Source organism: Kogia breviceps, chromosome 7, assembly GCF_026419965.1.
Source record: "Kogia breviceps isolate mKogBre1 chromosome 7, mKogBre1 haplotype 1, whole genome shotgun sequence".
Lineage (NCBI taxonomy): Eukaryota > Metazoa > Chordata > Mammalia > Artiodactyla > Physeteridae > Kogia > Kogia breviceps.
This window is the reverse complement of record NC_081316.1, coordinates 36,720,981-36,748,399: the sequence shown is the minus strand read 5'-3', so window position 1 is coordinate 36,748,399 and position 27,419 is coordinate 36,720,981. Positions and strand designations below refer to the sequence as shown.

At 46.2% G+C, this 27,419-nt stretch overlaps 1 protein-coding gene across 12 annotated transcripts in view; it reads left to right on the top strand.

Moving 5' to 3' along the window:
- The window catches only part of NAV2 (neuron navigator 2), a 764,629-nt gene that overhangs the window by 610,872 nt on the left and 126,338 nt on the right, over positions 1 to 27,419 (top strand). The gene's annotated exons all lie outside the window — the stretch shown is intronic.

Here is a 27,419-nt window from a genome sequence, read left to right as displayed (position 1 = left end):
TAAAAGCAAACAAAGCGTCCATACACAATGTTTTTTTAGATTGTTTCAGTGCATTATTTATGAGGAGAGGAGAGAGCGCATACCTGTTACCAGCTCTTAAAGGTCAAAGTCCAGTCTGTCTTAGATGCTCCCCTATCTTCATCGGCTAGCACAGTGCCTGTTCCATAGTAAGTGGTCAATACATATTCGTTGACTGAATGCTGCAGCTGACTTTCAGCAAAGCAAGACCAGTCACATGCCTCTGAATGAAGATGTGCCTCAAATTGAGGCCCCTTGAGCTTGATGCCCCGCCTATGTGATCTTCCTTTCCTCGGCCCTGTCCTGTACACCAGTTATTCTAGAACTGTGACTCCCTCTAGCTCAGTGAGCTGGACATTGACAGTGCAGGTAAAAGAGACAGAGGACCAGGGCCACACACCATGGGAGTGGTGGGTGGAGGTAGAGGTGCCCTGTTTCTCTCTTCTTTCCTCCAGTGACCATCATGGGACAAATGAGGGAAGCGTTTCTCAAGTCAGCACAGAACACAGCAGGCAGCACCATGAGTCCACAAGGCGGTAGTGATAGCACGAAAGGCCCTTTGTTATCTGGTGAATGTTTCTCATGGTCTTTCCAGGCCAGACCTGAAGTAACCTTGACAGACTGTTGTTCCTGGCAAACTGATAGGAGAGGAAGCCAAAATACTCCTTTTGGCTAAAATGCAGCCTGGAGCCAAGATAAATGATTTTAGGCAAGGCTGTCCTGAAAGGCACAGAGTCATGGCAGGGTCCAGCCGGGTGTGGCAGGCACCTCTGGGATTTGAAAAACATGGGCTCTTGTTTCTCCAGGTTGATCCCCCTGAAATGATCTTGGCTTGTGAGGCTCTTGAAAGGCTTTGGAATTCCCGGTTTCCCATCAGCCACTGGGCGGGTCTCAGTGATGTTCGGAAGGTGGAACCATCATGGAAAGGTGTAGACTCAGCTCTCTAGGCAGACAGATCTTTAGGGCCTTGGGCAAACCACTTGCCCCTAATGCACTGCGTTCCTCTTACACACACACACACACACACACACACACACACACACACACACTTTAAAAAATACAGTGGTGCTCCAGCATGAAGCCACAGGTCCAGGGTAACCCAGTAGTTTGGTGGTGGGGCTGGACCAGGTCCCAGTTTATCAGCCTTTCCATTCCTCTCTGCTTCCCTTGGTGTTTCCTCGCTTCCCCTGGTGATTGATACATGTCTTAGCGGGGTATGAATTCACAGAAACTAGAAATACTTCACCCTGTCTCATATTTTCCTTGGTGTTAAATATCGCAGGCAGGGCTTCCCTGGTGGCGCAGTGGTTGAGAGTCCGCCTGCCGATGCAGGGGATGCGGGTTCGTGCCCCGGTCCGGGAAGATCCCACATGCCCCGGAGCGGCCGGGCCCTGTGAGCCATGGCCGCTAAGCCTGCGCGTCCGGAGCCTGTGCTCCGCAACGGGAGAGGCCACAACAGTGAGAGGCCCGCGTACCGCAAGAAAAAAAAAAAAAAAAAAAGTAAATATCGCAGGCAAACCCCATGACCTCCATTTCCTTCAGCAGCTCTCTGGGTGCAGTGAGCAAGCACAGGGAGTCCGGCAGGGGGCAGGATTCATTCCCCCAAGCATCGCTGAACAAGTGCCAGCTTCCCTCCCCCACCCCGCCCCACGGCTGTGATGTCATCTGACACGGGCGGGGCGGTCCGGCTGATTGATGGCTCGGGTTACCAGTATCAGTTGTCCCCAGTGGCTGGGACAGCATCACTTGTGCATGTCTTCTTGCCATCCTCTTCCCCGCATCGCAGACTCCCTTGATTTACTGAGTGTGGGAAATCGCTCAGCCCTTATCGGCAGCTGGGCAGGCGGTTTTATCAGAGGAGAAAGAACAATTGAGCTAACGGCACGCTGAAAGCAGAGAAATTCTCCAGCCTTCCCAAGCCTGCTCGCGCCACTCACTGTTGGTGAGTTAGGCTGAGCAGGCCGAGATCAGGATTCCAAAAAGATTTCCTGGAGAACAGCCCCACAGAGAAATGAAGTGTGGTCCAACTTTGACATGGGCAGCCCACACCGTTACTCGTAATAGCAGATGTTGGCTTAGTAATTCGTGGGGAAGAGAGAAAAAACGGGGGCATCTTGTCTTAGGAAACGGGGCTTAGGCCCTGACTTCTTGGGAGTTTTCCGAGCTTGTTTCGAGATTTGAATCTCTTCCAACTCCACCCCACCCGCAGCATCTTCAGAGAAAGAAGGGGAGAAGGGAACTAAAGTGAGTGCTTTGGGAGAAGAAGACCATACCTCAGGCCCTTCTGAAGTAGCCTCTGAAGGGGCTGCTCGCCCATCCTCAGTGACATCCTCCAACACACAGGCTCTCCTGGAGTTGGAGACTGGAAACCCTTCCTTTGGCCTGCCTTCTCAGGAGACTCCAGGCAAAAGGCAGTAAAATTCCATTTAAAAAGTGTTTACTGAGTTTGTTGTGTACTGGAGACTGTGCTAAAGACAGTACGACCAAGGGAAATTAACAAGCCCCAAGAGCCCAAGGTCCTGACAGCACGAGGGCGCTCACAGAACGGGGAGGTAATAGGTCAGTGTAAGAGCGGGGAGCTCCAGAAACAGTAGGAAGCAGTGCCTTCTGTGGGGACGATGAGGGGGAGATAAGAGGCCTACTGTGAGGTGGGGGCATGGGAAGTCCAGTCTGGCTGCCCTGCTCTGGGCTGTGTGTCCTGGAGCACGTACCCTGTGCCCATCTCAGAGCTGCTGTGTGGCTTCCGTGAGCTCACGCCTGTGAACTTGGCCCAGAGCCTGGCTGCATGGACAGAGCACTCAGCACTACCACAGTATCCACCACCGGCAGCAGCTACAGCATCTTCAGGACCTGTGAGCTGGGCCTTGAAGGATAAACAAGAGGCCTAGGTCAAGAGCAAGGGCATGAAGGCATACGGGTGTGCGGCGTATAGTTTTATAAGAATGGTGCCTGGGCTGGGTTGGATGGAGATTCAAGACGGGAGGTGGGGAGCTCAGGTCAGAGGCTCTCAGAGTCCAGGGAGGGGTGACCCAGCTCCGGGTAAAGCCAAGGCCCTGGGAACGGGCACACAGAGTTAGAGAGACTCCTTAGATTAAACTCCGCCTGACCTGAGGCCCGTTGGACAAGGGGCATGGAGGCACCAGAGAGTCAAGGCCGACTCCCAGGCTCCGGCCTGTGCCGATACTGGCTGGGAATAGTTGACGTCTGTCTTCAGCACCCTCTTGGCACCACCCACTGCCCTTAGATTGTCTCAGGCCTCCGCGCCACCCCCGGACCAGGGCTGGCTGGCTGTTGCATCAGAGTACGTGGCAGCCTCTGGAGTGTAATCCCCAGGGCTTTAGGAAAACCCCAGTCCCACAGCCTCCCGATTCTGTTCTCACTTTCTTCTGGGAAGCAGGCTTCCCTCATCTGCAAATGAGAATAATAACGCCTGGAGTTGCAGTGACTGATTGAATGAGGCGACATATGCACAGTGCTGCTGGACTCTTCCAAACCCTCCTCATAATAATGATGCTGCTGCCAGGATTAAATGGGATATCATGTACATATAATGCCTAGTTCAGAGCCTGGTGCTGGGTAAAAGTACTCACTATATGTCATTCCCTTCTACCCTTGCTTGTTCCCAAACCCTAGTGAGACATCTCCTTATAGCGAGTGGGGTTTGAAATGAAGCTGTAACTGACATTCATGTGGGAAATAAGAATCCCCCTAAACGCTGCAGCCTGCATCTACTGCGCTGGGGTAGAGAAACCTGCCTCAATGAATCATGTTTAGCAAGGCTCTCCTTCCTCTGCTTCGCACCATCTGGACCATCTGCTGTCTTGCTGGAACAGACTTCCTGCCCTTTACAGGGCTCTTCATTGGTAAGCATCATCAGCAGAACACACAGCAGCTTTGGCCTTCCTCAGATGAGCCCCAGGTGTTCAACCAAAGGAAATTCTGCCTTGGGTCCATTAATCCACGCTGCAGAGAGACTCTGCATTTTAATTACTGAAAATCAACAAATATTTAACAAGTGTCTTCTCCATCCCAGGATTTGCTCTGGGGTATCTGACTGATAAGATTTGTTCTCAGGCTGACCATTTGGTACCCCTTCTTTTGGGATCTCACTTTTGATCATTATAGGTCCTCATCAGGAGGGACCGTCAGCTCACATTTACCAAAGGGTGCTTACATATCCAGGAAAGACATATTCCAACTCTGTAGCTCTCGATGGATGACAGGGAATAGGGGCTAACATGTATCACACACCTTCTGTGTGCCAGGTACCTTACATAACCCTTAAACTTTATAGGATCTTTTCATTTTACTGATAAGAAAAATGAAGACCCAAAAGGGTAATTGTTCACTTCATTGTTTTTTAAGCCCATGGAGGAGAGAAAAAAGATGGCGGCTATTCTGCTATGTCTTTCCCTTTGTGTGCAGGAATTTCAGTGTGATCTTGGTGCCTTTGTTGCTTTGCTCTAGTTGGGTATTTTCTGCTTCCCTCCGGACACCCTCTCTCATAGAGTCTGCGGGCTCCTCTTTCACTGCTCAGTGCTTTGCAAATGTACCTTGAATGGAGAGAACTATGTCACAGGTAGACCTGAAGGTCTTCTATTTTTCCTATTAAGCCTTTGCATAGCTCTCATCTAGAAAACCCAGTCATATTTATCTTTATCTTAAGCATATAGATCACTGAAAGCACCCTTTCCAGCTCTTTTTCAAGAGCCAGCAGCTACAGAGTGGCTCAACAGATTTATGACAGAGAGGTTGGAGGATACCAAGTTCGAGTTGAGGTGAAGATGAAAAGAAACATTTGGATGAGGTTGGGAGTATTTTGGCCCTGAGACAGTAAGCTCATGTTGAAAGACTCAAAATAATAATAATAATAATAATAGACCATATGTGCCTGTACTCAGATCAAGATAAGAAATTTAAGTTTTGTTGGCAACTCATGATCCTCTCATGCTGCTCTGGAGACGTGGTATGGTGGAGGAGACTTTAGACTCGTGGTCAGAAGACGTGACTTCATATTCCTTGCTTGCCAGCTGTGTGACCTTGGCAAATTTGCTTCCTTTTCTGAGTGTGTTTCCTACCTGTTCAGTGGTAGCCTGCCTCTTAGGTGTTTAGTGAGAAAGAAAGGAGACAGTGTTTCTGAAGTGTTTGGCACATACAGAATGGTTGTTCCCTTTGGGCTTTTTGGAATTATGCATCTATTTGCCTTCCTACTCTTTTATCCTCCTTAGAACATTATGATGATGATGTAATGCTGTTTCTTATTCTTGAGCACAATAGCTAGATATCTGCTAACTGGGTCAGAGTCCATCTGTGTATTAGGGCTCTCCAGAGGAAGATTTGATGTTGCATCTCAAGTCCAAACACAGCCTGGAGGCAGAATTTCCTCTTCCCTTGGAACATCTGTCTTTTTTCTCTTTTGGCCTTCAACTGATTAGATGCGGCCCACCCACATTCTGGAGAGTAATCTGCTTTACTCAAAGTTTACTGATTTAAATGTCAATCGCCTTTAAAAAGTACCTTCACAGCAGTACCTAGACTAATGTTTGCCCAAGTGTCTAGGTCTCACAGCCTAGCCGAGTTGACACATAAAATTAACTATTAGCCTGCCAGCAGACCTTGTTGTATGATCAGTAGAAATGGGCCAGGAGGCAGCTTACCTGTGGTCTAGAGACAAAGAACAACACAGCTTGTAGAAATATCTGTGAGGGCTCAAGGCTAGTGTGGCACACCCCCCCCCCCATAATGAAAACAAATCATAAGTCTGTGCATGCCTTGGAAAATCATCACATCCCTTCCAGAATCCCCAGGTCCTAATAAGAAATTTCCCAAGAAATGGAGGTTTTAACCTTTCCCCTTAGTCTTGAAATAACTACAGAGTTAAACAGATACCCTGGCATGGATACCTCTGGAGGGCTGATGACTTTTGAGACCCCAAAGTGAAATAAGAGTCAGAGTCTAAGGAGAGGCCCATGACTGTCTCCAGGATCTTCCAGCTATAAATCAAGCCCACATTCACCTCTTGATCTTGGGACAAGAGGGAGATGGGGGTCTGTGGTTCTCTCTGCTGCATCGTTGGAGTCCATGTCCCAGTTCCCAGAGCTTTGTGCTTGTAATCACCCGGTCATCTGTTTTGAAATGAGAAATCTCACATACTTGAGCAGTGAAGTTTAAAGGGTGAAGTCAGCTCAAGTTGTTAGAAACATGGGAGAGAATAAATGTGGTGTTGGCTCTGCTGAGATGGGAAAACACCACAGAGAAGTCGACCAACAGTGCCTGCTAGCGTGTGTCTTTTTGCCTGTCCTGCAGTAGCGGTGCTGTAATTCACAACAGCTAAGTTGCTTTGGGGTCTCTGTCAGGTGCTGGGCACTCTGTTGAGCTAGTGACATGCACTGTCTCACTTACTGTTTACATCAGTTCTTTGAGATAAAGGCTGCTTTTCGTCTTTTTTTTTATGATTGAGGAGACCAAGCTCAGAGAGATTAAGTTACTTAAATAGGTCGCACAGGTGGTAATGTTACCGAGTCCAGGCTTGTACTGCTCATGACATGACAGGCCAATAAATTAAGAGACGAGTTGTTGGAGCAAGGAATAGTGACTCTGTTTGGAAAGCAGCAGATGGAAAACGTGGCGGACTAGCATCCCAAAGAACCATCGCACCCAAATTAGAATTCAGGCTACCTTTATACTAAAAGGGAGGGAGTGTGGTTGGTCCTTGCAAACTTCTTGGTGTCAGAATCCTTTGTTCTTGCAGCTGCCCACTTAGGTCAGGTCACGATGTTCCTGTAAACCTCCAATAAGACAAATGTTATGCCCTGTTCTGCAACTTTTTATCTCTATATAAATGGAAAAATGTTATACCTTTAAAGGTCAGAGCCTTGAGAACTATCCTGTATACTTCAGGCAATTGGCAACATTCTAAACTTGTAGCAAAAACAGTAGAACACAAAGTAAAAGAAACAGATCCAATATGGAGTCTGATTTATTCTTCCCTATTACAGTAACAGCTGGAACCAAGTGTTTAACTGGGCTGGAATCAGAGCCTGTGCTCCAAGAACTCTGTAGCATGGCTTCTCCCTGTAGCTCTGATTATATGAAAAGCACGACCAAAAGGGAGGAGTGGGCATCTGTGGATATTGGAAACCCTGGGTCTCCCCTATGCCATATTAGGGAGCATTAGGACTATAAAGATAGATGGATGGTGGTGTTCGAAGGGTAAGGCTTAGAGGGCTGAGTTGCATAGGAACTTTGAGAAATACTTGGTCAATGCTTGTGCAAGGACCAAGGAGGCTGGCTGGGGAGGGGGCAAAAGCAGATACTTTTATTTGCCTCAGAAGCATTATTTCATGTTTCATTTCAATTAAATATCACAGGTCCTGGCTGTAGCTTTAGAAACACTTGCATCAACATTCTCCACGTGCTGGTGCGCAGAAAGTGAGCTGAGGCAATACTGCTTCTGTGTGTTTTGGAAACAAAAACCAGTGAGATGGTCAGAGTCAGGAAGGTTCAGAGCTGGAGCCCCCCTCGCAAGGTGATTTCATGAAGCACCTCACCGCAGCCTAGCTTCTTGTTGTAAAATCTCATGCAAGTGGACATTTCCATCACTGGCGATTTCCAGCCTTTGTTGATGTGATACTGAATTTCTCCAAGGAAATTCTAGTCGTGTCGCCTCCCACCCACTGCAAACCCAAACAAAACACACAATTACAAGCTCAGTGCCACCTGGAGACCCCAGAACCCTGCACGGCGAGTTGGAGCTTTATTAAGAGAGTGACTTTTGCCTTATGCTGGGGGAGTTGTTAATTAAAACCACTCACCCGTTAAGTTGGGAGAGAGGGAGGGAGACAGAAATTGAGGACAGCTAACAGACTGGTTTCCCTTCCGCCTTTGCAGGCTGGCGTAGCTATTTTAGACGTGGACACAGACTTTATGCTTGAATAAACCATGCTCCAGAGGTGTGTGCAAGGTTTCCTGGGAACAGCTTTCATTCAATGCCCTGCAGCCAGGCGTCCTGCATACAAAGAACCTGCCAGCCTCTGACCAAGTATGCATAACAGTTAATAATAAGGATCGGGCTTCCCTGGTGGCGCAGTGGTTGAGAATCCGCCTGCCGATGCAGGGGACGCGGGTTCGTGCCCCGGTCCGGGAAGATCCCACATGCCGCGGAGCGGCCGGGCCCGTGAGCCATGGCCACTGAGCATGTGCATCCGGAGCCTGTGCTCCGCAACGGGAGAGGCCACAACAGTGAGAGGACCGTGTACCACACAAAAAAAAAATAATAAGGATCACGGTGGTAATAATAACAGCTACCTGTTATCGTTTACTGAGCAATGTTAAATGCCTGGCACTGTGCGCAGCACTTTATATACCTTATTTCTTGTCAGCCTTGCCGTAATCCGTGTGGTCATCTGCTTATTCTCCTGACAAGGATGCGGGGGCTTGGAGGGCATCAATATCTTGCCCAAGGTCGCAGAGCCTGGTGAGTTAGGGAGCCGGGACTCAAATGCAGATACCTGACTGCAAAGCAGAAATGCAACCACTGTGTTGGGTTTTTACTGAAAACCCTGTAAGTTGTGTAAGCATGTTAAAAATCTAACTCCTCTTCTCCCCTTTACATCTATTTCTTCTCCTGTATTTCCACATCCGTTTCTCATCCACAGCCCAGAAAGAATCTCAGACTCTTCTGTTCCCTTGTTCCTAGAAGGCCAGTCACCAAGGTGGATGGATTCCGTCTCTTCACTTTCTCCTGCCATGGTTCCCTCTAGAGTTACTGCTCATGTTTCTCCTCCAGATGATTTGCATTCGTCCCTTCCTTGCTTTCTTTGCCTCTGATCTCATCCATCCAACACATCTATCCTACACTTGGGTGAGAAAACTCTTTCTAGAGTATGAATCTGATTACATTATCACTTGCTTATAATTCCTCGGTGGCTCCACCTTGCCTGCTGGGTAAACTCTGTGTTTGAATTTCTGTGGCTGTATAACAAAAGACTTGAAAATCTGGCTGCTTGAAACCAGCATTTGATGTTGCTTACAGGTCTCTGCCTCAGGAATTGGGACAAGGTGCAGTGGAGTTGGCTTGTCTCTGCTCTACCAAGCCTAGAGCCTCAGCAGGGAGGCCCCCAGGGCTGGAGCTGGTTTGATAGCAGGGGTGCACGTCACTCCACAGCTTGTTCACTCACACGTCTAACACTTGCGCTAGGATGACTTGAAGGTTAGGATGCCCATACCTCTCCATGTGGCTTGGCTTCCTCACAACATGGAGGTCTCAGAGCCCCAAGGGCAAGGGATACAGCGAGCAAAGCAAAGTTTTCCTTTTCTCATCTACCTTGGAAGTCACAGAGTGTCACTTTCACTGGACCACATTGACCAAAGCAGATTCAAAGAGGGATCCTAGATGCCACCTCTCAGTGGGCAGGTCACCTTGAAGAAGACCACGTGGGATGGAGACGTTGCTGAGTCGCCTTTGGAAAGTTACAGTCTGCCACATCCTACCCCCTGCGTTGTCCAGCATGATGACACACAAGGCCCTCCGTGGTCCCGCATTGGAGTGTAAGTTTCATGGAGACACAGCTTGTCTTCCTTGCTGACCACGAATCTCCGGTGCCCCACAGTGCATGGCGCAGAAGAGGCCCTCCTTTTCACTGGGGAGCTAGTGAGTGACCTGCTTGCCCAGCCTCATTTCTTGTCATCTCCACCATCCCCTCACTGCCCAGCCCTCCCCCACGCACCCTGGTCCCGCCACTCTGGACCACTGACATTTTCCTTGATGTACATACCACTCTCTTAGACCTCTGTGCCTTTTGCACGTGGCTGCTCTCTCTGTCCATAAATCCCCTCCCCCTCTCCATTCCCATCCACCTGCCACAGTCCTTTAAGAATCTGCTGAGGCTGGGGAACCTTCCCTGGCAATGCCAGCAGACACCGCCTCCCTCGTCTGTGTCCCAAACACCTGGTCACACCTCGCAGATGGCTCCTCTCAAGTTCCTTTTGCTTTGTCTGTTTGTATAACTGTCTGTCCCCTAGACTAGGGTATCCTTGAGTAGAGGGATTGTGTCTTTTTACGCCTGCATTTCTAACATCTTCTACCAGGCCTGCTGTATGGGTTTAGTGACATGTTTGGAATGAAGGGAGAGGGAAAGAGGGTAATTACAATGGTGGTACCACGGCCACTGATGCTACTGCTGTTGCTGGTAATACGGCAGCCAGTGATTGTGGAGTCCTTTTAACGTGGTAGGCACTTTTCAAGTATTGTATCATTGAATTCTTAGGGAAATCCTAGGAGGCCTATAACACTGTTATTATCCCCATTTCATAGATGTGGAAACTGGGGATAAAAGAGGCCACTTGTCCAAGGTCATCCAGCTACTAAGGGGTGCAGCCAGTTTCAGGAAGCTTGAGGACTCAGCAATTGAGATCCAAGCATCTTTCCTTTTGGTGCTGCCACCTGCTGGATTTTAGGTTCTGAGACCCAAAGATGTTTCTTGGTTTTAGAGAGATCTATAAATCCTAACCTTCAGCCGGTGGGTAGCATAATAATGTGGGAGGTGAAAGAGTATCTGCTGGTTAGACAATGTCTGTTTTGTTCTTGGTGCCAGGTTTGAAGAGGTTCCGAATTAGGCAAAGGTTTGTTTAGGAAAGTGTGACGAGGGAGGAAAAAGGGTTCAAAATGTAATAGAAATATTTGTAGAAACTAGATCTGCTTGGTGTGGATAATACTTAGAAAAGCAGTAGGTTCCAGAGGACCAAACTCAAATTGTGGGTGGCAGTTAGACTTTCATTTTTCATTTCCTGAACACCAAGGTTACTACTGTTAATCAGTGTAATGAAAAACATGCTAAAAATCAGACGTAGGCAAAGTGGGCTGGGCTCTTTTTTTAAGGACATAAGCCTCCTATTCCTGAGAGTAACCAAGCAGAATCTGGAAACCTGTGTCCACATGTTGTAGAAGGGATTCCTGTATGAGGTGAGAAGCTGAGAGAGAGGACCTGTAAAAGTGTAAGATTCAGGGGGTCCAGTTCCCATAGGAATGACTGAGGTCCTGATAAGGATGGAGCAGAGCTGGGCGTCGTGTTCAGGAGAAGGTCTCTTTGACAAGACTGGTTTCCACAGGTCATGCCAGCCTGCGGGTGGTAGCAGGACACCAAAGCTGTTCCTTCGAAAAATGTTCTCACCTATGCCCCCTTCAAATAAACACGAAAGTCAGACCCACTTCTTTCCCCTGCTGCAGGTTCTGGTCTGGCAGATGTCAGAGTAGCTGTTGAGAATCACTGTCCGCTCAGGGGCTGCACACCTGCCGAGATATTCCTGAAAGTTACACTTGTTAGTTTGTATAGTGAAAATGATTGATTTTTAAAAATTGAAAGATAGTTGATTTACAATGTTGTGTTGGTTTCAGGTATACAGCACAGTGATTTGGTTATATATATAACTGAATATATCTATTTTATATACAGTAGTGTAAATCCCAAACACCTAATTTATCCCCCCCTTCCCTTTTGGTAACTGTAAGTTTGCTTCCTATATCTGTGGGTCTATTTCTGTTTTGTAAATAAGTTCATTTGTATCTTTTTTTTTTTTTTTAGATTCTATATATAAGCAATATCATCATATAACATTTGTCCTTCTCTGTATGGCATATTTCACTTATTATGATAATCTCTAGGTCCATCCATGTCACTGCAAATGGCATTATTTAGTTCTTTTTTATGACTGAGTACTCTTCTATTGCATATATGTACCACATCTTCTTTATCCATTCACCTGTTGATGGATATTCAGGTTATTTCCATGTCTTGGCTATTGTAAATAGTGCTGTTATGAACACTGGGGTGCATGTATCTTTTCAAATTAGAGTTTTCTCTGGATATATGCCCAGGCATGGGATTGCTGGATTTTTTTAAAGTGTAAACTATTACAATATTGAATAAGCCCACTCTCACTACGCAGGGTCGAGGGGATTTGGCTTTGCCCCTGCCCTGTTTGAATGACTCCTTCAACTGATCTGTCTCCCATTCTTGTGAAAGTGGAAACGTTTGAACCAGTGGAAGTGTGAGAAATTCAGGGACCCTGTTCGTTGGTACAGCACCAGCCAGCTGTTGTGACTGCAGCTCCTCCTGCCCTGATAGCAGGTAACTCGAGTATCCTGTAGACAGCCAGCTTTTGCTTGATTCCTGCCCTGGAGGTCACCGGCCGGGGTTCCGGCTGCCTCCCAGCCTGCCCTTCCCGCCAGTGCTCCAGCTGCTGCAGGGGTGCTCCTGCCGGATCCCGATGTTCACCACCTGGGCCGCTCTGTCTGTCCCCAGGCTGGCTGGTTTGCCTGGACTCTTGGCTGCTGGGTGTCTCCCGCCCAAGTTACCTGCCAGGCTCCAGCAGCCGCCTTGCTGTGGGGAGACACACCTGTCCTTCTTGCAAACATGCCTGTGGCACTGTCCAGGCCCATACCTGTTGAAATTCTACAGGGAAACAGTTTTTGCCTTTCCAGCTGAACTCCCTGCTCTACTGGTTTCACTTTTTACTCCTTTTAGAACGTCCCTGACAATGGGGAATTCAGCCAGAGGGCAACATGCCTGCCTTCAGCTCAGGTTTATGAGTCACTGAGAGTGGCATTGACCTTGTTCCCTTCACTGGGTACTCTGCTCATGCCATGCTGTCCCTTGAATGGGACCTGTGACCCCTCCCTCTAAGCCTTTTCTCACTAGCCGCCCCTGCCTGGGGGACCCCCTTCTTCCTAGAAGTCTTCCTTGAATCCTTTAGCTAACATAGCCTCTATTAATGTATTTGATTTTTCTCTAAGTAGATGCAAGGCTGTCTCACTTCTTTGTATTCCACAAATGTGTAACACATATCATACATTAAAGCAACTTAATTCTAGGTTTTTATTTATTCTTTCATTTAGTCTACCAAGAACATTTGTTAGGTACCTATCTCAAGAAATCTAGGCAGAGGGCTTCCCTGGTGGCGCAGTGGTTGAGAGTCCACCTGCCGATGCAGGGGACACGGGTTCGTGCCCTGGTCCGGGAAGATCCTACATGCCGCGGAGTGGCTAGGCCCGTGAGCCATGGCCGCTGAGCCTGCGTGTCTGGAGCCTGTGCTCCACAATGGGAGAGGCCACAACAGTGAGAGGCCCGCGTACAGCAAAAAAAAAAAAAAAAGAATTCTAGGCAGAATCTAGGGACTGGGGGTAGTGAAGCAAAAATACAAGCTCTAAAATAATCATTATAATAATCATAATTATGATAATACTGGTCATACATTTGTTGAAGTCGTTGGGTGAGAGGCTGGAAGACAAGGAGGTAAATAGGTAAACAGTTAAAACAAAACGGAAAAAAAAGGAACAAAACTTTAATTTTACATAAAAGATTTATTGAACACGATAAATTTATTGAACACAAAAATATATTAAAATGAAAACATCAGTGGCTACTTTCTAGTTGTGTTTCCTTCAGTAAATCACTTAAACTCTCTGAGTGTCAGTTCTGCATCTGAGAAATCATCAGACTGAGTAATCTTCGGAACCTCCCCCCACCCCCCGATCTAATATTCTGTAGTTCTATAAGACTGTGTATTATTGGTGTTTTTCTTAAATGGTTAACTTTTTTAAAAAAATTAATTAATTTATTTATTTTATTTTTGGCTGCGTTGGGTCTTCGTTGCTGCGCGCGGGCTTTCTCTAGTTGTGGCGAGCGGGGGCTACTCTTCGTTGCGGTGCGTGGGCTTCTCATTGCCGTGGCTTCTCTTGTTGCGGAGCATGGGCTCTGGGTGCACAGGCTTCAGTAGTTGTGGCTCGCGGGCTCTAGAGCGCAGGCTCAGTAGTTGTGGCGCACAGGCTCAGTAGTTGTGGCTCACGGGCTCTAGAGTGCAAGCTCAGTAGTTGTGGCACACAGGCTTAGTTACTCCGCGGCATGTGGGATCTTCCCAGACCGGGGCTCGAACCCGTGTCCCCTGCATTGGCAGGCAGATTCTTAACCACTGCGCCACCAGGGAAGTCCCTGTTGGTGTTTTTCTTAATGCCTGGTTGCATTTAAGGTGAGGTTTTAGAGGTACAACCTTTTCAGGCTGGTGTCCTAAGTGGGAGGTGGGGGAGATGATCTTAAAAGACATCTAGTATCTCAGCACTAAGATGCTAGAGGAAACAGAGTATGGTGAGTGAGGCCACCGCACGTCAGTGTGCAGATGAGCAAGGTGGGGGCTTTTTAATTCTTTTCCATGATGGTTTATCACAGGATATTGAATATAGTTCCCTCTGCTATACAGTAGGACCCTGTTGTTTATCCATCCTATATATAATAGTTTGCATCTGCTAAGCCCAAACTACCAAGCCATTCCTCCCTCACCCCCACTCCTCCTTGGCAACCACAAGTCTGTTCTCTATGCCTGTGAGTCTGTTTCTGTTTTGTAGATAAGTTTATTTGTGTCGTATTTTATATTCCACACACAGATGATATCATATGGCATTTGTCTTTCTCTTTACGACTTATTTCACTCAGTATGATAATCTCTAGGTCCGGCTGTGTTGCTGCAAGTGGCATTATTTCGTTTCTTTTTATGGCTGAGTAGTATTCCATTGTATATATGTACAACATCTTCTTTACCCATTCATCTGTCAGTGGACATTTAGGTTGCTTCCATGTCTTGGCTATGGTAAACAGTGCTGCTGTGAACATAGGGGTGCATGTATCTTTTCGAATTATGGCTTTCTCCAGATAGATGCCCAGGAGTGGTATTGCTGGACCCTATGGCAACTCAAGCATGGTGTTTTAATCATTGAGGAGCACATCATTTGTTTTTTGGAGTTTGTACCATGTTGGACCCCACAGGCACTTCTTGGAGTAGGACAGACGTTTTACCAGCCTTAGTAGAAAAGGGCATTTTTCTGTGGCTCACATGGGAGGGACCCAGGCATTATCTGGGGAATGCCAAGATGGAGGCTAGGCTGATTTTTCTTTTTTCCGGTGGCCCTTGGTTTGTGCAGGAAGCCTTTTCAATTTAGAATTTTGTTTTGTTTTTAAGATTTTAAGAATTTCAGTATGCCCTATTTTACCAGGATTATGCAGTGCAGCTTTTTTGGGGGAAGGGGTGGGACCCCAAAGAGGCAGCTGTGAGATCTGCCTGTCGTGGTTCAGGGCAGGGAGGGGCCCCGTCCCCACTCTCAGCCACAGTCTTGTTCCTTCCATGTGAATATATCCTGAGACACTTCTGTGACTGTACGACACATGTTTAGATGGCCTCACTTAATATGGAGGCCTGGTGCTTACGCAGTTCAAAATCTGAGCTCTCCAGGAGGAAAATGGCTGGTTCCCATGCTCACAGAATTTTAACTCAGTGTTTTTCAGACTTAAAAAAAAAAAAAAAGCAGGGCTTCCCTGGTGGCGCAGTGGTTGAGAATCCGCCTGCCGATGCAGGAGACACGGGTTCGTGCCCTGGTCCGGGAAGATCCCACATGCCGCGGAGCAACTAAGCCCGTGAGCCATGGCCGCTGGGCCTGCGCGTCCGGAGCCTGTGCTCCGCAGTGGGAGAGGCCACAACAGTGAGAGGCCCGCATACCGCAAAAAAAAAAAAAAAAAAAAAAAAAAAAAAAAAAAAAAAGCAAAAACTCTCATATCCCTTATTGTGAAGGCATCACACTCTGAATTGGGGGGAAGGGAGATATGAGAGTAAGAATAAATGTGTCTTTAGAGAATTACCATCTCTTTAGTAGTTCCACGTGAACCAAAATTCTGTCAAACTTTACAGAATACCTTATAAAAAACATTGGGCCTTTTTAGTTGTTTGCTTAAAGTGGTAAATTTATAACATCAAATATGCTTTTCCAAACTCCTGCCCCACCCCAGCGATGGGCCCACTGCCATGGAGAACTGGTGTTCTGGCTGCTTGGGTGCTGTTTCTGAAGGTGACCCAGTGCTCATGGACAAATGGAAGAGCACACAGGGTCAGGCATCCTATGTTGTCAGCTGTTATGTCTACTGGGCTTGCCGGATTTAGTGGCAGGTAATTCGAGTATCCTTGTGGTCACCCAATTTTGGCGTAATCCCTGTGCTTGAAGAGGCCTATATACGTATTTCTTTGTGTTGGAAATAACATTTATCGAATTCCATTTAGAATGAGTGCCCAGAATAATGATTTTCTTAATGAAAATGTTACCTAGTAGAAATTTAGCATCTAAGACCACACAGTGAATCCACGGTACGTTTTAGATCCTTTGTATCGGTACACGTATGTCTGTGTGAACTGTCTAATTTCCTTGCCCCAACCCAAGGCTGCCTGGCAAACACCTTCTCATCCTTCAAGATGCCGCTTGAGGGTTTCTTCCTCTAAGAAGCCTTTTCTGGCCCTTCTCCCTGCTCTGGCCCTTGCTGAGCCCCAGGCAGACATTGACATGTCTGTTCTCCTCATCCAGACCCTAAGCCCCTCAGGGTCAAGGACTGGATCTGATTCTTGTATCCCCAGCACCCAGGCCAGTGCCTGCCTGACAGCAGGGGCTACATTAAATGTTTACTGAACAAATGACACCACCTCAAAACGTGGACCGTATCTCTAGGGCAGCAGCCTGCATAGGGCTGTGGTGCGGTGCTTCCTGTAGCCTCCCAGCTGCTTCCAGAAATCTTTGCTGAGGTTGGGTGATGTCCCAAGGCCTGCTTTCTGTCTCAGAAGGGGTTGCCCCCCAGTTAATGTCAGTCACCTTCGTCCTCCACCTGTTCTCAGTACCCCTGGGCATTTCTTTGAGCCACAGTCTAGATAAGACAAAGTGAAACTTACATAAACCTAAACTCAAGTGCCAGCTGGCTTCTCCCCAGTTTGGAAGTGACTCCGGTTATTACCTAGGGGTGTCTACATGGAACCAAAAGGGAAAGAGACTCTGGATGTCTGATTCCCACCGCTGGGAGCTCTAGTCATCTTGGAAAGGAAACACACAATCGTGAACGCCAGCACAGATTCCACCGACTCGAGATGAAAAGTGAACTTGTGTCATAGAGAACTTTAGGGGTCGGGGAGTCATGTCAGAAATCATGGGAATGCTAAGGTGCAGCAGCAACCGGAAGATTGGTAAGCGTGTCCCAGTGCATGAGAAGTGCCTGGGAGGACAGATGCTTTTGAAACAGAAGGTTATTTCAGGGTGAGGGCATCTAATTATGACACCCCCGCTGAACCTCCCACAGATGACCTCCAGTACTCTGTACTCAGCATACCTGGCACTGCTCGCTTACGTCCCTTCCCAGTCTAGGCCTCCACAGTTGAACTGTTCTGGGGCCTGTAGGCCTGAAAGTCCACGCACAAGAGTTAACTGATATTTTACAAGAAACTTAGAGTTCTAACAACTCTTTATCAGGCCATGATCTGAGATGGAGGAGCCATTAGGAGTCAGGGATCGGGTACTTTTAACATGCATGTTACCTCCCTCCTTAATATACAGGGCCAAGACTAGTTATTATAAAGATTTGAAAGTTAAGTTACTGTTACACTATAGTCACGCACAGTTCCTCCATCCAGCTCTCAAGACTTAAGCCAGCATTTCTGACAGCTTGATCCTGACAGCAAGAAAATTATTTAGCCAAAAGGAAAGAAAGAAAAAGAAAATTACATGTCTTTTAAAAAATACAAATTTGGGCTTCCCTGGTGGCGCAGTGGTTGAGAATCCACCTGCCGATGCAGGGGACACAGGTTCGTGCCCCAATCCGGGAAGATCCCACATGCTGCAGAGCGGCTGGGCCCATAAGCCATGGCCACTGAGCCTGCGCGTCCGGAGCCTATGCTCCGCAATGGGAGAGGCCACAACAGTGAGAGGCCCGTGTACCACAAAAAAATAAAAATACAAAAAAATAAAATAAAAAATACAGATTTGAGGGAAGGGATGAACAGGGGAGGACAGGACGTTTTTAGGGCAATAAAACATTAGCTGTGTGATACTGTGACAGTGGATACATATCATTATGCATTTGTCAAAACCCATAGAGCTATACAGCACAGTGAACTGTAAGCTATGGACTCTGGTTAATAGTGTGTCAGTATTATTGATAATAATGTTAGTTATTAGTATCAATTATTAGTACCAAATAATAATGTATCAATATTAGTTTATCAGTTTTAACAAATGTATCACACTGATGCAAGATGTTAATAGGGGAAACTGGTGGAAGGGGAGAAGGAGTTTAATGGAACTCTACTTTCCTCTATGCAGTTTCTCTGTAAACCTCAAAATGCTTTAAAAAAAGAAAAGGTCTATTTAAAAACGCAGGTTTGGGCCCCACTAATGGCATTCTGCATCTGTGAAGCTGGGGCCTTGGAGTCTGCATTTTTCTCGGGTTCCCCAGATGATTCGGGTGTATTCTAAGGTTTGAGAATTCCTGGATGTCAGTCAGTCTCGTTTCACCATCTGTTTCATTCCAAGAAAGAGCTTAAAGGGGCTTTGTCTAGAGAACCGTCTCCTGTGTGCTAGAATGTGTTTCATCTTTCAGTAGGTGGACAAAAAGCTTCCTGCTCGTGCTAGAAATACTTGCTGCAATCCCGCACTGACAGTTGAACCACAATAAAGAGAATTCAGGCCAGACCAAATTCCAGACATGGGGACTGTCAAATTTCCAAAGCGTGCAGCCTTTCTTCAGGAGGGTACCCTGCCAACATCCATTTTAAACAAGCATAGTTATGGGTTGTAATGAAAAATTTATATGTGTGTATTTATTTAAATAGGGGTCATAAATAGGGATAAATTGTTATCATCCCTGGCTCTCTGTGTGACTGTGTATTTTATTAGTACAGTTATGGATTTTTAAAAATATATGTATAGCATTGATATATGTATAGATCCGTAGGCAAGCTAAACCGAAATGCTCTGGTAATCAGTGCTAGATGGAATTTTGTTAAACTTGTAAAAATCCACATTACATTTTGCAAAAGATGCAAGAACCATAGCAGCATGTTTCATCACCACGCAAGAATTTTCCCGCTAGATCAGTCTCTCGTCTGCTAGGAGTTTGGAGGAGGCAAACCCAAACCCACAGCAGTGGTGAGATTGAGTCTGTGTGCTAGAAGCCAGGGTGACTTGTGAGTTACAGCAATGCCACGTGCCAGTGCAAAGTCCATTTACAGCAAAGACAAGCAAACACCTTGCTCTGCGGAAACTGTATATGTCGAAGTGACCAACTCAGCCAGGATCCACTTCTGCCCTTAGCTCCGCAGAGGGGCCACTAACACGGGGCCTGGGGTCGGGGGTGGGGGTCCGTGACCTGACTTGAACTGGATACACGTTTTATTCATACGAGAGATAGGCTCCATGGCTTTCACGGGTTTCTCTGAGGGGTCCACAACTTAAGAAGATTTAGGAATTTCTGCTTTAGATGGTGGTCTCTAAACTGCTTTTGGTTGCGTCAGAAAGAGCTTGTTCCTCCATTAGATGCTGTATTTGTTTTTTAAACATACATATGCTTTGTGACTGAAACACGGTGCATACTATAATACCTGCATACACACAGGATTTACAAGGGATGTGATAAGAAATAAATATAAACAGAAGCATTTTAGTTTTCACCCCTGTGGGTCATCTTATGCTCGCCACTACAGAGACCACTGCCTGAGGTCACTGCTTTCCATTCTTTAATGCACATTAGAACGACGTGGGGACTTTGTTGAACTGCAGGGTCTGATTCAGGAGGTCTGGGGTGCCGCAGTTCCAATAAGTTGCCAGCTAATGCTGAAGCTACTGGTTCAGCGGCAGGTAGAGGATGAGGCAGGTGTTGAGTTTTGTGGCATGACCCCTGCAGTGTGCCTTCTGTTCTCTTCAAGCAGCTTTGCAGCACCTAGCTTTTGGAAATAAAGTCTGTGGCACCACTTTCACCCAGTGAGGCTTCATGGGGCCCCCTGGGACCTTCTGACTCCTCCTTTACTCAGGCCTGCCTTTTCCTGCTGTTACCTCTGTCTCCGTGGCCTGCTGGAGCTGAGCTCTTGCCTGACTTGCTTAGCAACGTCTTTGCAGTGCTCCCCAGAGAGGCGTGCTACGGTGACTAGGTAGCCAGAGCAGGCTCCAGACCTGCTGAGCCTGGCTCACTTCTGCAGGCTTGCCTTCCTGCTACACCAGGCTCAGAGAATTGAGCCAGGGTTTCCCCAATCGTCTGACTCACTTCACAGCCAGGACTGACTCCATGAGATGCAGGTGAGATGCAGATGAGCCACGGACGGAGCTGGTGCCCCTTGAGCTGTGGATGCTCCTGGCCATTGAAGGAACTTCCCTGCAGTGAAAGTGACATCTGTTTGCCATAGCCCTGTTCTGTGCTCTGGCCTCAGGTGGCTGCTCCAGGATTCAGTGAAATAAGGGCAGATTTTGCTGGAAAGGAAAATTGAACTCTCAAATCCTCCTTAAAAGAGCAAGGTACCAGCTTGGGGATGTCCTGAAGAGCCAGCTGTCCTAGAGCACCGTGGGAAGCGGTGCTGAATCGCTGCCCAAACCTGCTCCGAGCAAGAAGGTAGGAAACTGGTCCTGTAGGGGCACATCCCACCTTCTCTCTTCCAGCAGAGTTATTGGAGGAGTTCCCCAAAAGACATGAACACCAAAGAAATCTTTCTTGATCATTTGTGTTGTCTAGTCTGGATCATTTATACCTGAAGTCCTATTATTGCAGGGAAACCTAATGAAGAAAGACATTCGAAACTTAAACTTGCTCTCTGAAGGCCGCTGTAAGTTTCATTTCATCGTGTGTCAGTTTGGGGTGGTCCAAGATAGAGAAGCAGCAGCAACCTGTTCTTTGATTAGGACTCACCTTTATTTGATTTTTAGATATTAAGGCTATGCGGTGGGTAGGGTCTTCGAATTGCTCTGCGATACGTTTCCATACTTGTCATTGGAGGTGAGGGCAGCAGGGGGGCGTGGATTGGTAAATGAAATATGCCATAGTTGCCTCAGATTTTGTACCTAAAACCTGAGGGCAAAGCAGTTTCCAAGTGTTTCATTAGTAAAATTTTAAGTGTTCGCCTAAATTTTTGTGCTGCAGTCTTACTATTATTATTTTTGCTGGAGAGGAAAACTGAACTCTCACATGCTCCCAGAAAGAGCACTGAAAAGTTAAAAAATCTGTTTTTTTCCAACCATGTTTTTGCATTTCAAATGCATCTTCTCCCCTTAAGTCAAATGTAGCAGATTCTTTTTTGTCACTAAGATCAACTTTCTTCAAAAGGATTCAGGCAGCTTTGTTAGACTTGCTTGTCAGTTTGTCCTTCCATGACACAGTGAAATTTATTCATCTGACTTCTAAGAGGCCCTAAACTAAAGGGATCCTTTTATGGGTTGGTCCAGAAACTCAATTTACATCCTAATAAACTTAGAATATAAATGTCAGGCCTATTGTAATGGAGTAGAAGAGCACTGTGAAAGCATTGGTTGTTTGGGGACTTGGGTGTTGGTGAAACTCAATGCAAGGTCTTTTCATCCTCCCACATCATTTTCTTTAACCTTATATAACGAAGTATGTGTTGATGTATATGTTCATATATTTATATTGATGTTGGCAAGGAATCGTTTTTAAATATGCAATTCTTTTATTCCATTTTTCTTTGCTATGTTCACATTTAAACCAAATGTGTGTCCCAGAAATACAGACAAGCTGACATTTCTTTGAAGAAAAGTAATCACTGAGGCTCGATTTTTTTTTTTTCCTGTCGGTATTGCTTTCATTTCTTGCCTCTGAGAGTTTTTAATTTTTTTATGCTGTTCTCTATTAGGAATACACTGCAGTACATCAGTGTACGTATTTTTCTCCCTTCCCATCCCCTCTCACCTCCCCCAGTTCTTGACAGAAGGTGATTTCCTTTGCAATTAGTGCACAAGCCCATTTGTGTTCCTTATGCGCCAGGTTGGGAACTTTGGAAAGGAGGGGTCCTCTTTCCCTCCTTCTGAAGGTGACTCACAGAGCCAGTTTCACTTGTTCTACATAGTTGCCTCACTATGTACATTTAAAGAAGGAGGAGAGATCTGTTGACAGCATTGGACTCAGAATTTAGTGTATTTGTTCTGACAGGTCCTATGAGATTCCAAAGCTTTTTCATAGCTCCTGTCAGTTACACAGGCTGCACCTATTTTGTTGAGAAAGTTTCTTGTCATAGGCTTGTTGCCTTCACAGGTCTCTCTTAGCTGGAGGGATGGTGAGATCTACCCTGCAAGTCTGGTCATTCCCCGAAGGTCTGGGGTGACTCAGACAGGATCCAGACAAGTGGTGTGTTCTGAAAAATCTACAGGAGATATCAGTGAGACAGTGCTCGCCAAAAATGGAGTGTTGAACGGTGGAGGTATCGAAAACCTGTTACTCACTAGCTTACTACTTACATCGTTTCCCTGGCTTCTGGGCAAAGGTCTCAGTCCTGCCTGGCCTCTCAGCCCTTCCTGACTGTACCCCAGTCCCCTTGCAACCCAGCTCCTGTCTTTGTTTCTGCTGCTCTGGCAACAGTGAACTACTTCCCATCCTCTTACCCTCCTCTCTGCTTTTGTACATGTTATCTATGTGCCTAGATGGATCCTCCTCCTTTGGCTGGCAAACTCCTATGCACCCTTCAAAGGCCAACTGTGACTCCTTCCCCTTTATGCACAGAGCCTGTCATACATCCATCTGAAATATGTCTCCTCCTGCAGTGGGAGAGTTACCTATTTACATATCTGAGACCCTTGTTGACTTTGAGCTTCACTAGGCAGGACAGGAATGAGACCTTTCTGTCTCTGTAACCCCAGCCTGGCGCAGAGCACATAATATTTGCGGAATTGAAAGGGGAGGAGGGACTGCAGAATCACTACTCAGAGATACGAGCCATCGCAGCTGCTGATAGTAACAGCAGGTAATCAATTTTAAGGGCTCCTGATATAGCAGGCTCTGGGCATTATACACACTGTCTCAGTCTACCCACCGCGGCCCTGTGAGGTTAATCTGTAGTTTCACTCATCTTGCAGATGAGGAAACTGAAACTTGGAGAAATTACCCTCCAAAAGTGACAAAGCTGGGATTAGAACCCACCTACCTGTACTTGATCTTGACCTCAGTTTCACTGTCTTCATCTAAAAAACAGAGATAAAAATAACACTTGATAAGACTCTTTTGAAGATGCATGACTTACGTGAGGCACTTAGCACAGCACCCAGCAAGCATCAGTAACCGTTAGTATTTTCTAACAGTGATGCCCTCAGCATCATGCCCAGGGCCCTCAGCTAGCAAGGGGCAGGGGAGACTTTGAACCCAGGACTCTCTGACAAGTTAGAGCCATGCTCCTAACTCTGATGCTTGTGGGCCACCCCAGCCTTGAAAAGCTAGAAAAACACCCCACAGACACCCTGTCTCTTCAGCAGAGGCTCCCGCTCTCCATCCAGGAGCCTCTGGGGAAGCAGTGGAACCTCCACCCATCACTGTGGAACTCGCGAGGACAGTGTGGAAATTGTTCAGTTGCCTGGTTGCTTAGGACCCCAGCAAGCCAGCATTAGGATATTACCAGCACCTCATTAGGCTCCAGCACTAATTATTTATTTCTCCACGGAGAAGGAAAGTGTGGCCCTGGTGCTCAGGGATTCGGTCCCTAGATCAGCTGGTTCCTTTCCTTCTGACCTCAGGCAAGTCACTGCATCTCCACCCAATGGGAGCCTCTGATAAAGCTGCATCCCAGAGATGGGATGCAGCCATCCCTCCCAGCCTCCTGAGCCGTCAGGAACATAAGCCTTTTCACCTTCCAGGGAGAGGGCTGGTCTTTTAGATCAGCACACCAGTCACGGCTTCATCTCTAAAATTATGCTTCCTAAAGGGCTGAACTAACAGCAGTCTATATTAATGCACTCAGTAGCCAATTCCTGTAGAAATTTGAGTTGAACCAAAAACTGTATATTTTTCATTGAGACCAGAAGAGTTATTAAAAATATATACAGAGCTTTTTATAAATCAGACTACTGTATTTGGTGGATAATAATTGGTTTGTTTGTTTGTTTTGTTTTGTTACGCGGGCCTCTCACTGTTGTGGCCTCTCCCGTTGCGGAGCACAGGCTCCGGACGCGCAGGCTCAGCGGCCATGGCTCACGGGCCCGGCCGCTCCGCCGCATGTGGGATCTTCCCGGACCGGGGCACGAACCCGTGTCCCCTGCGTCGGCAGGCGGACTCTCAATCACTGCGCCACCAGGGAAGCCCAGATAATAGTTTTAGAAATAAATACTTTAAGTTCTTGAGTGTGAGGCTGGTTCAAGTGACAGCTATCTCCAGTGCTGTGCTGTCTTGCAGTGAGAGGACATAGAATTTATTTTGAATATTTAAAAAAATATGATTGAATACGTTTTTACAAATCTCTGGGAGAAGAGGTAAATTCCCTCTTTTCCTTAACCACTTCTGACTCCTCCCTTTCTCCTTCCCTCTCTTTCTTTCTCTCTGTCTCCCTCTCTCTCTCTCTCTCTCTCTCACACACACACACACACACACACACACACACACACACAAACACACAAAGAATGAAATAGATTTGTAAAGAAACTGGATTGTTGTCACATTGGTTACATTTGATTCTGGCTTTCAGTCTTTGGTGCATTTGAGAAGGCAGAGGATCCTGATTTATCCTTGACTTTCCCCTCCTCTCTGCCTAAACAAAATGAGAATTCCCAGCAGCAGTTGACAAGCTAAGTTAGCACATCCCGTCCCATCTCTCAAAGGCCCCCCAACTTCATCAGTGGTCAATTTTGGACACCACCATCTTGCACCCGGTGTTAGTGGGCTGGGGGCTGCAGCACATCTCAGCATTCAGTCTCTGGAATGCTCACCAGCCTCCGCTCTTGGCCTTCACAGAAAGCCAGGGCTGTGTATGTGTGGGCCTCTGTCTACATGCCCGGGTAAGTGCAATTGCCCAACCGTGTGTGTTGTTTCACCAGCAATAAAAATCCAGCAGGGAAATGAATGCTAAAATTAGTTTGTCCTTTGACAAGATCTCCCCAGTTGAAAAATTGTTGTTTATCTCTATGGCTGAGCAGACTTTGCTAAAATCGAAATTAACTGCCTTGTTTAATGATGCAGCACATTGTGTTTTGAAGAGCTTCCACTGAAATCTCCTTGAAAGGACATTTACTCTAGAAAGTCTAGCCTCTGGCAGAGTTACTGCATTTTTCTGTAGGTGCTTTTTTTTTCTTCTCCTTATGTTAATTGTAGGATGCACACATGGAGGCCACCACTGGACCCAGCGTCACTACATCTGATGGGTGGGTGGGTGGATGGGTGGATGGATGGGCAGATGGTTTGACTGACAGGTAGACAGTTTTATTGCCGTATGTCTTAGATGTCAAATTTGCTGACATTTAAGAGGCAGAAGAACCTGTAATTGGTTTCCTCCCAAAATGTTTTTTGCTAAACTTCACCCTATGGCTGTATCTTTGGGCTTCATTCAACAAAAGCAATATTTATTAAGCACTTAGTATGTGTTAGGCACATGGGATATAGATTTGAACAAAATAAAGTAGTTCCTGCAATCAAGGAGTTCACTATCCAGCATGGGAACCAAGCATCCAAAAGTCATTACACAAATAAGTATTTAACTATAGATGCAATCGCTGGGGTTTTGGGGTTTTCTTTTTTCTTTTTCCTTGAGGAATAAGTCAAATACCATAAAATTTACCATTTTAAAGTGTACAATTCGTTGGGTTTTAGTATATTCACAGGGTGGTTTTTATGGTACAGTTGAGTGAAAAAAACCAGTCTGTTGTGTTGTTTTGCTGGTGCACAAACAATCGGTTTGACTGACTTCAGCAGATTTTCCATTATGCTGGCATTGTGATCATTAATGTCATAAATGGGGATGAATGGGGCCATCAGAGAAGTCAGTTCAGACATGGTATCCGGGAAGCTGCCCTAAGGGAGAGTTCTTTTGACCCAAAACAGAAGCTCCTTCTCACCCAAGATGGCTTCTATGAGAACTTTCTTCTCTGACCCTAACTTGACCCTACTGGTTCTGGGAAACTTCCACAGCATCCTGTAAGTCCATTTTTCTAAGAATATATCCTAAGAAGTTCCTAAACTAGAGGTGGAAGAATCTCAAGGATTGAGAACCCTTAGGATCTACGCCATAATATTCTAAAGCCAAGATACCAAATGCAGTGAAACATTCCATGATGTAGCTCAGCCGACCGTTGCAGCAAAACAACCACTCGTTCACTGGTCTACTTACTTCCTGTTATTTGACTTGAAATGAAAATCACTTGTAGTTTCAGATGCATTGCAGGTCTATCTGATAGGGCCCATGTGGGAATTTAAGGGATCTGAGTTTGGATTCTGGTTCTGCTCAAATTTTGCTTTGAATTCTCGTTCTCCTCTGGAGATGGGGGTGATGGCACAAGCAGTCTCCTTTGTGGGGTGTCATGGAGGAGCGAAGGTACGTGAAGTAAAGCTGCTTTGGACCTGAACTACCTCCTACTGGTAGCTAATCTTTCAGGAACTGGTCTGATTGGTAGATAGTCAGCCATCTATACAGAAAGTTTCAGGGGTCTCCCCTTCCCCCTGACAACACTGATTTCATCAGAAGATAGCTTTGTGGCATCACCGAGAGATCTAGAAAAGTAAAGGAGCATTACTGTTATTCAGAGAGTTTGGGACACCCCCCTTAAGACATCAGTATCAGAGGTGAAATTTACCCTTGTAGCTACTTCAAGATGATGAGTATCCTAATAACATCTTCTGTTTATACGGTCTTATACGAATTATAGAGCACTGTGATATTCCTTATCTCACTAATTCTCATGTCCACCTTGTGATGCAGGAAGGCTGTGATATTCACACAGTTTAGATGAAAACCACAGGCCTCAGAGAACTGACTTGCCCATGACGCAAAGCTGGCTCTTATATCCTCCATCTTTTATTTCTTTTCCTTTTAAAAGCTCGCCTACTTTTTCCACTGCACTGTTCTGTAACATTTTTCCCTATGATTTGCCGATGACTTGTCAGTTCCATTCTAAGTACTTAGGTAAAACACCTGTTTGTATAATTGCTGACATTGAAAAGAATGTCATGAATGCATCTGACAGTTAATTTTATTTACTAGTTCCCTTCTGCTTCATAGATTCCTGTGAGTTTGGGTTAATTAAGCTGACTTTTTTTTTTTCGTGTTTTTTAATAATTACATCATTTCTAATATCTTCAGAGTTAATACTTTTTAATGACAACATGACAAAGAGTATGAGTAGTTTTCCTCCCAGACCCTATAGGATCCTCCCCTTTCCCTGGTAATCTCTTCTGCCAACCTGGTAGCCTTATTTGAAATTTTACTACCAAACCAAAATCTAAAGCAGAAGAATACTTAAACTGTGAAACCATCAGAGCTGAGTTACATTATACAAGTTTTGAAAGGAGCGTACTTTATTCCAAGTGGTTAAGCCGGGTGTGATTTTATTTTATTTATTTATTTATTTATTTATTTTTATT